The sequence below is a fragment of the Saccostrea cucullata genome, unplaced genomic scaffold, assembly GCF_032062105.1.
Source record: "Saccostrea cucullata isolate Sc308-1 unplaced genomic scaffold, CSIRO_AGI_Scuc_v1 ctg406, whole genome shotgun sequence".
In the NCBI taxonomy this organism is placed as follows: domain Eukaryota; kingdom Metazoa; phylum Mollusca; class Bivalvia; order Ostreida; family Ostreidae; genus Saccostrea; species Saccostrea cuccullata.
The window spans coordinates 1,010,876-1,023,634 of NW_026930103.1; positions in this window are offsets into that span (position 1 = coordinate 1,010,876).

Below are 12,759 nucleotides of genomic sequence, written 5' to 3' on the forward strand. Positions count from 1 at the left end.
TCAAAGCATTTCGTCAGAAAACAAAGGAGATATAGCCATTTCAAGTTTCAGCCAATCAGATTGCAGCACGCGTGCATGCGCGTGATTTCTTGAAATTTTTTGTATATCATATTGCAGGATATCTAACTCATGACTATGTTTTAAAATTCAAAGCATTTCGTCAGAAAACAAAGGAGATATAACCATTTAAAGTTTCAGCCAATCAGATTGCAGCGCACGTGCATGCGCGTGTTTTCGTGAAAATTGTTATATGTCATACTGTAGTATATCTTAATGCATGACTATGTTTAAAATTTCAAAGCATTTCCGCAAAAAACAAAAAAGATATTGAGATTTTTGTTTCAGCCAATCAGAAGGCAGCGCACGTGCATGCACGTGAGTTCGTGATTTATTGACCATGTCATATTATCTACATTATTAATATATCCTTATATAATGAGTTTTAAAGTATTTCATCAAAAAATGTAAAAGTTATGGCCATATAAATTATATCAGACATTTCACTCACTTCACGCGCCCGCACGTGCATGCGTATGCGCGCAAAATGACCTTCGTTCGGCACATCTACACAACACACCTATTAACCCTAAAAAGGTTTTAACTTTGTTTGGTGAACAGTTTCTGAGAACACTCGCGGACAAAAAATTACCGGAGAAGAAATAAGAAGAAAAAAGAATAATAATAATAATAACTAGTGCTAATTGTAACGGGAACCGTTACAGATGTTCCCCAAACGCTCCCCAACTCCCTTTCGGTGCCATATTCCCTGCAAGTTTCATTAAATAAGACAAACTCTGTGCATTTTTGACTTTAACAACGTTTTTCCAGAAGGATACCAATTATATTCAATTTTTAGCATTGCACCCAAGCGCATGTGAATGCATGTGCGTTATGACCATATTATCTTGTCTACACTATCTATATATTCTAATATACTATTTATTAAAGCATTCAGTCCAAAACTATTAAAAATCACTCATTCAAGTGTATTTTTAATTTCACTCGTTCAAATGCATGCACGTGCGTGCACGTGCATGATGATCATACCTTCTTGAAGGAGTCCCTTACATCTATCTATGTTCTAAATCCCATCCTGTTTGGTTGAAAAACAAGGGAGTTATAGCCATTTAAAGTTTCAGCCAATCAGATTGCAGCACACGTGTATGCGCGTGATTTTATGATTTATTTTAATATCATTTTGTAGGATATCCTAATGCATGATTATATTTTAAATTTCAAAGAATTTCGTCAAAAAACAAAGGAGAAATAGCCATTTAAAGTTTCAGCCAATCAGATTGCAGCACACGTGCATGCGCGTGATATCATGATTTTTTTTCTATATCATTTTGTAGGATATCCTAATGCATGACTATATTTTAAATTTCAAAGAATTTCGTCAAAAAACAAAGGAGATATTGCCATTTAAAGTTTCAGCCAATCAGCTTGCAGCACGCGCACATGCGCATGCTTTCATGAAAATTCTTATATATCATGTGGTAGATCTTCATAATGTAGGACTATGTTCAAAATTTCAAAGGATTATGACAAGAAACAAGAAAGATATTGAGACTTTAGTTTCAGCCAATCAGAGCGAAGCGCACGTGCATGCGCGTTAGATCTTGCTATTTTGACCATGCTATCTTGTCTATACTACTAATGTATCCTTACATTATGAGATTCAAAAAATTTCATCAAAATATAGAAAAGTTACGGCAATATCCATTATATTGGTCATTTCACGTGTTGCACGTGCGCGCTCTTGCAAGCACGTGCGCGCAAAATGACCTTCGTTCGGCAACTCTACATAACATGCCTACTGACCCTAAAAAGGTTTCACCTAAGTCGGATGTATAGTTTACAAGATCACTCGTGGACAAAATTTTCCCAGGAAGAAGAAAAATAATAAGAATAATAATAATAAGAAACAGAGTAAAAACAATATGTTCCCCAACTTCGTTTGGGGAACATAATAAGTTCTTATAATTTTAGTCTAATAATTTTCATTGTACATACGCCATATATTGCTTTAAGGCGATTGACTGTCTTGCCCTTCAAGATCATGCTAAACAAAATAAGCCAGAAAAAAATACATTTTCATTGAACTTTAACATTCAATTACAGTAAAGTTCAGGTGCATTGTTCTCGAGAAAGGCATCGTCATAATAATTCTTGTTAATAACATGAAAGCATCCCAGGTTGTGTAGATTCAAATTATGACTCCCCATAGTGCCCCTTCAGTCCGGATGTTTTAAAGCTATTTTTTGTAATGCGGATCACTTGTAAATATATCAGAGACGTATACATGTACATACTGCATGAATTTTAATTTATGAAAAATATTGAGCGAAAAATTGCTTTTTTTTTCACTAAGTCAATCTTTTGCAAAGATTTGCATATACGGTACCCCCTTTGTCAACACAACTCTAACCCAACAACTTTTTTTCAAATTTGAAAATCAAATTCGAACTTAATTTTTTGAAAACATTATAAAGAGCATACGTAATCTGGATGTCTACTACAGGTCTCATACTAGGAATTTTCTAAACCCTCTGCAAACGTAGGGGTAATTTAAAATCTCGTTGTCTGTCTGTCTATTCGTCCACAAGTCTGTCCTAGCAACTTCCTTGGGCTATATCTTTGATAAAGAGAAACAATGAAAGCCCATACCGAGTACAAAAATTGCTTGTGACCCGACAGTGTCATGAAAGCTCATTTCAACAAGTTCAAAGTCACTGGACGAATAAGTAAAAAAAATATTTTCATTTTAAATTTTTGATGTAGTAAATAAAAATTATTGGAAACTTAAAAGTTATGTTACAAGGGTCTGGTTTCACCTTGAACCCAGGTCATTTTGAAAAAGTCGAGAGTATAAAACTTGTTTCAGCTATGGTTTAGTAATGAAGAATAACTAGATGCTGACCTTGACCCAAGATCCTTCTTGCAAGTTTTTCACTCACGGAAAAAGTATAAAAGTCTTTTCGTGGACGTTTATTTGCAATGGAGAATCATTGGAAGCTTACACTTTAAACCATTCGTGCAAGATCATGTTCACTGTGTTAACATGAGTTCAATGGACCACAATGCTCACCTGCGTCACTATCATAATGGCCATGCTGTTCTTCACCAGCTTCAACTTTTGTAGATCTGGCCAAGTGGTTCTTTAGAAGATTTGTCCTATATATTTTAGTGTAAAACTAGGGTGTCCTATTGTGACCCTGCGCTAAACCTAAGAGTCATGATTTGAACAGTTTGGCATCTTCACTACCCTTACTCCTGGAGTGCTTCCTTAAAAGTTTCAGCTTTATGGTCCTGTGGTTCCTGAGATTCTTTAACGACCCCCTCTATTTTTGTCTTTCCTTGACTTGCACAAGTAAAAAATTCACGACAGGGACGTTAAACAGCATACAATTAATTAATCTTCCCTTTTTGGGGGCGAGGCCCTTTATTTTTAGCTCTACTGGTCAGAGACCAGAAGAGCTTATGCGATAGTAATGCGTCCGGCGTCCGTCCTTCTGTCTGTCTGTCTGTAAACAATTTTTCAAAACGCTACTCCTTCTATAGTTTTGGTCTGATTTCAATATAACTTGGCATACAAGTAGACTACACTAAGATACATAAAATAGTGCATCGGTTTTTGATTTCGATGAACAGTGTTGCCATGGTAACTAAAAATAGAATTTTCTGTGAAATACCTTTGAAATGCTACTCCTCCTACAGTTTTGATCTGATTTCAATATAACTTGGCATACAAGTAGACTACATAATGACACATAAAAAAGTGCATCGTTTTTTTTATTTCGATGAACTAGAAATAGAATTTTTCTGTGAAATTCCTTTGAAATGCTACTCCTCCAACAGTTTTGATCTGATTTCAATATAACTTGGCACACGAGTAGACTACACTAAGATACATAAAATAGTGCATCAGTTTTTGATTTCGATTAATAATAAATACTGTAAACCAACTTTTATTCGCGACGACTTTATTTCGCGAATTACCAGGAATAAACTAGTTCGCGACGATTAATTTTCGCGATCAAGCCTCTTTGCATCTGTTTTTGAAAGACAAAATTATCATAATGACCGGTTCACGGCGAGAAATATTCGCGATGACAAGGCTCTCGCGAACTTCGCGAAAATTTCTCGCACGCGAATAAAAGTTGGTTTACAGTAATGACTATTTTTATATAGCGCTTTTCTAGCATAAATGCTACTCAAAGCGCTTTACAATACATCATTACCCCAGCAGACCTTAACAATCCAGAATCTTTCCCAGTGCAAGCTGCCGTTATCAGCACTAGAACACTAACATTCTGACAATATCTTTTACTGTCTATAGCCAGGTATCCCTTTTACACTTGGGTGGAGCGAGGAAATTCGTGTAAAGTGCCTTTCCCAAGGACACAATGTCGACTTGTCGTGGCCAGGATTCGAACTAACAACCTTTCGGTTTGGAGTCTGGAACCTTAACCAGTGGACTACCAACGCCACATATTATGAACAGTCTTGCCAAGTTACTAAAAATAGAAATGTCTGTAAAATTCCTTTAAAACGGTACTCCTTCTACAGTTTTGGCCCGATTTCAATATAACTTGGCACACAAGTAGACTACACTGAGATACATAGAATAGTGCATCAGTTTTTGATTTCGATGAATAGTGTTGCCATGGTTACTAAAAATATAATTTTCTGTGAAATTCCTTTAAAACTCTACTCCTCCTACAGTTTTGGTCTGATTTCAATATAACTTGGTACACAAGTAGACTACACAAAGATATATAAAATAATGCATCAGTTTTTTTTTATTTCGATGAACGGTGTTGCCATTGTTACTAAAAATAGAAATGTCTGTGAAGTTCCTTTAAAACGCTACTTCTACAGTTTTGGTCTGACGGCAATAGCTTCTTTTCTCATCCTTTGTTATAAGTACAAACCAGTAGAGCTACAGTCTCAACAGAGACTTCTGGTTACAATTTATAATTCCTTCTTCCAAGAATGGTATGTATCAAGTTTGATAAATTGGCCCAGTGGTTTTGAGAAGTCAGAAATGTGAAAAGTTTACAGACGGTCGGACGGACAAACGGAAAAGTTCATTTAAGCTGCCTCAGTTAAGCTATAAATGTAAAATGTTACAAAAGGTTTAAATAATCTTGAGAAATACCAGTTCTATATTCACAAACACAAAAAAATCCCAGTAACAATTTGTTAGGTTGATATAGGAACAATGGAAACTATATTTCAGTTGGGAAAAAATAAGTTAACATTTTTCTTGCTCAAACATATTATTTGTCGTATTTAGAGCATTTTGACAGATATCCTCGTTTAATTTTCCAGATTGACTGATTGTTAATTCATTTAATATGTTATTGAATTGAGCTTGTGAAAATATATTTACCACCGATTGAGAGGTCAATGATGCAGAGACATCTGAAACGATTTAATATCAATTCTCTGCAATTATCAAAATTTGTTGCCACGCAGAGAAAAACATTTTGATTTTTTAATAATAATTTTAAACAACTATGCCATTAATTGTTAAATCTAAAGTGGGTTTATGAAATAGACCCTTGGTTGCCATAGAAACGGGGTGCAAAATTCTTCAATTTCGTTAATTTTGAAAAACGTGTACTTATCAAGAAAAACTGTGTCCAGAAATGAAAAGGGATAACTTAATATGTTTTCGTTATTTAAATTTAATACTACAAATTAAAGTAATTATATCTGTAGTTTTAATTTAATCTCTCAAGAGTGAATGGCCATTTTACATATTATAACATATCAGATATGTGATTGGTTTAGTGGAGTTTTTGGAGGCTTAAAACAAAAAAGGCACACTGATTACAAATTTAGTAATAATTAAATATGAAAGGCTGATATTTGATTATATCAAAATATGTAAAATATTGATGGGAGATTCAAAGATTGTAAAGAAATTCAAAGGTAAAGATTACTTTTTTCTACATTTTGAAGCATTTTTTTGCTTCCTAATTACTCCCCTTGAACTACTCTCTAACGTTTGGAGGTACAATGTGTATTAAGTAAACTGCATGAACATCTCATCAAAGTTTTACAGTCTGGAAGAAGAAAAGAAGGCTAGACATCTTAAACAATGAAGACAGAAGGTAAATTTATGTATATACTGAGCATTACAAAAATATCAAGATTAACCAATACATATTTTCTTAATTTCTTACAATACACAGTTGTTTTACCGGTAGTGGTCAGTGGTGATTCCTTATCAAATCAAGCGAACTATACCTTTTGACTTTCTGACCAATGAATTAATTATTTTTATCAATAAAAATGAATTTGAAGCATATAAACATTACTTACTGATACAGGTGAACTCTCCCACCCCCCGAAATATAAATGTCTATATAGAGATTGTATAAAATCTGTGCCATTCAGTAGGTTTACTTTTTATGATGTGCTGAGAGAGACTTTTAAGTGAACATTATTTATCTTTATAATATAAATTTCCACTTCGGTCAGTTTTCATTCATTGTTTATCCTATTATTTCAATTCTTTATTGGCATTAGACACATATTTTACAGATTTGTGTTGTTAAAATATTAAAACTAGAGCAAGTTTGTTTCTATAAAAAAAAAGTGCATCGAACATTTATAATGTGTGAGCACAAGCATAAAGTAGCTAAGTTTTTTTTAAATAGTATTCTATATATCAGCAAAATATGGTCATGAGATGTTCATAAGCAGAAAATAGGAAAACAGCATGCTTGTTTTGATGTCATTGTTTTATTTAATAGCTTCTATCATTTAAACTTTAAATTAATCATATATATCCAAAACGGTACTATACGTATTGACAAAATAGATCTAGGTTAAGAATGCACTGGAAATATTTATTGAGTTATTTTTGTTTGTATATATAGACTCTTTCATTCGTCTGTGAAGTACCGGTACTGTATAATCTATAGTTCAATTTTGTGTGAATAATAATAATCTTTTCAAATAGCAAACAGTAAAAAATATATATGTACACTTGTACATATGTATTAGTGTTAAAACAAAATTTAACTAGAGGTACTGTGAGCAATGAGCTCACTAAATGATACCCCCTGCCTCCCATATGATTATAACTGATGACCAAGTCCATGTTTTACTGTGGCCGGGAAACCCAAACTATGTATAGTCGGATCAAAAAGTGAAATAGGAGGTGCACAATGGCAATATGTAATAAAGATTCTGTGAAAGGTACATTAAATTTCACTCATTGCAGTGGTATAAGAGGAGTTGTGGATAATAAGAGATGGGTACCCTAAAGCGTAACAGACAGATGGACGTACAGCTAGATGGACATACCGATTACAGTATACCCTCCCACTTTTCTAGCGGAGGGTATAATAAAACTATATACATGTACATGTAGAATATTCACCTCTGATTTATAATATTTGTTTTATACAAACACTGACCATGTTTTATAATATTCTAAACAAATTATTTGATACTCAGGCAAATATTCACTACTGGTAAGATGACCACACACATGAACATGTCTATGTATGAATGAAATGAATTTTCTTTTTGATCATGTTCCTAAGAAATAATTATTTTCATAATTTTTTCAACAAAGGATTTACCATATAAGATGAATAAGGAAAAAGTAAGACCAGTAAACCAAAACAGCTAGGAGCAAATAGGCCATGACTGAAGTTCAAGTGCATTCTGCAAGAAAGTGGACAGCCTAGATTTTTGTTCTTTTCAAGGTAACCATTCTTAAAATATGAAAGTAAATTAAGGACAGATGATACAAACAAAAAATCTTTGACAAAAGTTTGTTTGGCTCATCTGTCCTTAAATCATTAAAAAATATTTCAGCTTATCTTAATTTAAACCTTGCTTATTTCTTTTTATTTTTTAAACAAAATTTAATACCTGTCCAGTAACAGAACAATTCTTATACTAGAATAAAGAAAACAACTTTCTAAAGGATTACATACACATTTAATTAGCTTGAAATCGGTGTATATTGGAAAGTGCAGGAATTGTTTATCATTGCAGGTTGAGAGGGGATGCCATATTTTAGGTTTGAAACCGGGCAAGTGAAAGCTGAATTCCAACCCACTTCAACATACTTGTACCCACTGTCTTCAAGATATCAGTGTTTGAGATGTCAAAGTTCAAATATAATAGGAATATGTTTATCATATTATGTGATGGCATCCTCAAATCTTATGCCGTATAACAATATGTTTTAGAACTTATCAAGCTTTATCCTGTACCTTGCCAAAAAACTCAACTCAGCATAATTCTCATTAACTAATTATCAGTGTTACTTGCCTATGTCAATGTAGGTCATTACTGGTACATGCCTGACCAACAAAAACTATAAAGTGGAAAAATCAGAGATAAGATTTTCAGAGCAGCAGAAACAGTAAACTTTTTCACGTAAATCTAATTATATGTAGTTGAGAATACATGTACTCTAAATGTTGCAAATATAAAAAATAAAAAAAGCGAAAAGTTCTCTTGTTTTCAGAATTTATATTTACATGTGAAAAAAAGAAAAGGAGATTGATATAGTTGGTGTGATGAGGTGTTCGCAGGAACCTAGTAAAATGAAAGGAAGAACTTCCTTGAAATGATACTTGTGGAGGACAGTGTCTCATGGAGGGGGGGGGGCATTGTTTCAACTGACTTTACAGAATACAGAAGATCCATTGCAAACCTAATTATCAATTATATGCCAAACACTATGTTTAAAGTTGTCCATTATTGGATATTTATGTTTAAATCCAAGATAACTTACCCAAGAGGATGTGATTTTCTTTTAAACCAATGTAATTTTTCCCAAGTTTAAAGCCGTGTTTCATAAGTTTCAAAAGAAACCAGAAGTCTCTGTCGAGACTGAAGCTCTACTGGTTTGAACTTATAGCAAAGGAAGAGAAAAGTACTTAAGCAGCTGGGATTTGAAACTAAATAGAATAATGATCGTTGATAAAGTCTCTTTATGTTCTTAGTGTAGTCTACTTGTGTGCCAAGTTATACTGAAATCAGACCAAAACTGTAGGAGGAGTAGCATTTTGAAACAATTTTACAGACATTTCTATTTTTAGTAACCACGGCAACACCGTTCATCAAAATTAAAATTCGATACACAGAATTATGTATCTTAGTGTATTCTACTTATGTGCCAAGTTATAATGAAATCAGACCAAAACTGTAGGAGGAGTAGCATTTTGAAACAATTTTACAGATATTTCTATTTTTAGTAACCACGGCAACACCATTCATCGAAATCAAAAACCGATAAACAGAATTATGTATCTTAGTGTATTCTACTTGTGTGCCAAGTTATAAAGAAATCAAACCAAAACTGTAGGAGGAGTAGCATTTTGAAAGAATTTCACAGAAATTTCTATTTTTAGTAACCACGGCAACACCGTTCATCAAAATCAAAAACCGATACACAGAATTATGTATCTTAGTGTATTCTACTTGTTTGCCAAGTAATACTGAAATCAGACCAAAACTGTAGGAGGAGTAGCATTTTGAAAGAATTTCAGAGAAATTTCTATTTTTAGTAACCACGGCAACACCGTTCATCGAAATCAAAAACCGATACACAGAATTATGTATCTTAGTGTAGTCTACTTGTGTGCCAAGTTATACTGAAATCAGACCAAAACTGTAGGAGGAGTAGCGTTTTGAAAGAATTTCACAGAAATTTCTATTTTTAGTAACCACGGCAACACCGTTCATCGAAATCAAAAACCGATATACAGAATTATGTATCTTAGTGTAGTCTACTTGTGTGCCAAGTTATATTGAAATTAGACCAAAACTGTAGGAGGAGTAGCATTTTGAAAAATTGTTTACAGACAGACGGACAGACAGACGGACGGACGACGGACGCATTACTATCGCATAAGCTCTTCTGGTCTCTGACCAGTAGAGCTAAAAATCAGAAGGGGGGGATAAATTTTTGACTTCATTCAAAGTATATGTGGTTTGCAGTTGCCCATGAATTTGATAAATAAGTATACAAAGTAACAAGTTGAAATGTAAAATATTATGAATGTCCTGCTTGTTTTCGTTTCATCTCAGAATTTTTCAAGTTTGACCAAATCTTGAAAAAGGAAAAGCCACAAGGTTTTGCAATTATTTGACATAGCATTACAAAATGCATTATATTTTTGCAACATCGTAAAGATGCAAATTTAATTTGCCAAAAAATTTAGTTCACATTTAATTCATTACACAGGTTTTATAAAAGAGTAATGTAGTTTTGGGAATATTGTTACGTTAAACGCAGCCATTTTGATTAAAAATCTGGTATTCCTGTCTCCATGGTAACAAATCTTGCATTCCTGTTTCCATAGTAATAGAGAATGGATAGGGAAAATTTTATTTCATATTAGTTTCAATCTAAGGGGATAGTTTCAGGAAACTTGAAACATGCCCTGGTTAGTCTACATGTACATGTACTTCAAAATTGTCAATTTTACGGAAGGGGGGGGGGGATTTGTGCAGGTGTTCACAGTTCTCCTATCTAAGAACAGATTTACATGTATTAATGCTCTTGGAAATGGGATGTGAATATTTTTACATTACACTTCTCCTAGATATGGACTAATTTTACTGTAAATGACATCAAAACAGATGGAAAGGAACATTTTTTTTTCTATATGAACTTAATGAAATGTGCATATGTTCCTTGGAATACGGAAATTTTGCAGATTTCGGGTAATTTTTCATCAGCTTTTAAAAAAAAAATATTTAAATGTCCCATAAATATTTTAATGTGTTTAAACTAACTTATGTACCATCTATACAATGCAATGTTTCATGAATTTCAAATCAGTGTGCAAAAGTATTAAAAAATCGCTTTGAAAAAGGGTCTAAAATGGGAATTTTCTCAATTTGACAAAATGCCAAAACCCCCAAAGATAAGCGTTGTTAAGCCATTATGTAGAATTACAGTTTTTAAAAAAATTATGTTGTTATACTAAAGAGGAATAATGGCAGTTTTGAAACAAAAGTAGATTTAACCATTCTCTTGTTTCTTTTAAGCTCATTTTTATTCAGTAAAACCTACAAAATCACGTTTTTTGGTCAAATTTTAGGAAGAATTTACAGGGGAAACAATAGGTGCCGTTACCATGGCAACGAGACATTTTTTGAAATAAAAAAATATAAAACCATTAATGATGTGACATTGTGAGTACACACAAAAAGTTTCCTTAAAATTGAAAATGTAGTGTGGCCAAGCATTATTGATATTGTTTGATAATTACAGAGAATTGATATTAATTAACAAGAAAAAAATTCTCTTGAAAGGATCGATGTCATTTTAAAGTATATTATCATATATTAATAAACTACGAGGTTGAAGTAGGGTTGCCTGAAAATGAGTAAAGGTACTTTGTGGTAAAAATAAGTAGGGGATAGCCTGTATTTGAAACAAGTGTCTGTGGTTTGTAGATTTGAAAATAGTTCTAAAACTTTCATGTATCTCAATTATGACTCCACCCATAACCCGGGGGTCAAGAATTGAATAATTAAGAACCTACACTTCTCCAAAATACTGTAATATAAGTCGCCACTTTTCTGATCCGTTAGTCCCTGAGCGTTCATGTCAAGTGAGATAAAATGAACGGCTTAAACAAAGAGCGCTATTGCGCTAAAATATCGAGTATCTGTCATTGCTAGGTCATACAAAGTGAAATCCCACAATATGACATGCCTAAACAAAGAGTGCTAAAAGTTTCAGCATCTGCGATGAAAATTTGTTACAGACAGACACACACACAAGGCTCATTCAAAGCGGGGGTATATAAAAATATTTTGAGTATTGAGTAGAGAGTAAGCAGATTTTTTTACTGTTTACATAAAAATTTATTGTTTATTGTGTAGATAGTAAGGTAAATAAGATCTTTCCTAACACACCCCCAACGATCAAAAGTGACTTATAACTTTCAACAGATGAACGAAACTACTATACATGTATGACAATAATGCCTCGATGCCAATACACGCCGACTGACTAATATTTCATTTTCCGTACATTGCTAAGGTAAGTATAGAGAGGACTTTTGTTTTACTGACATTGATGACAACAATTTAATAAATGAACAGAAAAAGTACATTGGATAAACATTCATTTCACATTTTGAGAATACATTAAATGAAAAAGAAACGGAACTTAGATTTTTTTTATGTTTTGTCCACTAAACTGAACCCAAGGTGTTGTTCGAGTTTTGGAAAATGGAGACTGGAGACAAAGTTAAACTAAAATCTTTTCCTCCACCATTCTGTTTGAAACTTTGAATTGACAGGATCGATTGTGCAATTTCCCTACATTTTTTAAGCTGACGAAGAATCATCATGGATTCAGATATATACTCAACCAAAAAAGTTAAGGGTTATGTATAAGATACTGTAGTTAAGTAAAAGAAATTTCAATTCTGAAATTTATAATAAACTGATGTGATGAATCAAAATTCTGTGTGGATTTTAATTATGGAAGGTAACGAGTGTGGAGACAGAAGAATGAACGTTTTAGTGACTGTTTTGTGGCTCAACATAATCGCTTTGGTGGAGGTTCTGTTATGGTGTGGAGAGGCGTTTCTATTCAGAGGTCCACGGAGTTTTACATCATCATAAATGGAGCACTGACCGGTATCAGATACAGAGATGATATCCTTCAGCCAATTGCGAGAACATTTGCCGATGCAATAGGGACAGAATTTGTTTTAATGGATGATAACACCAGACCTAACAGAGCAAACATAG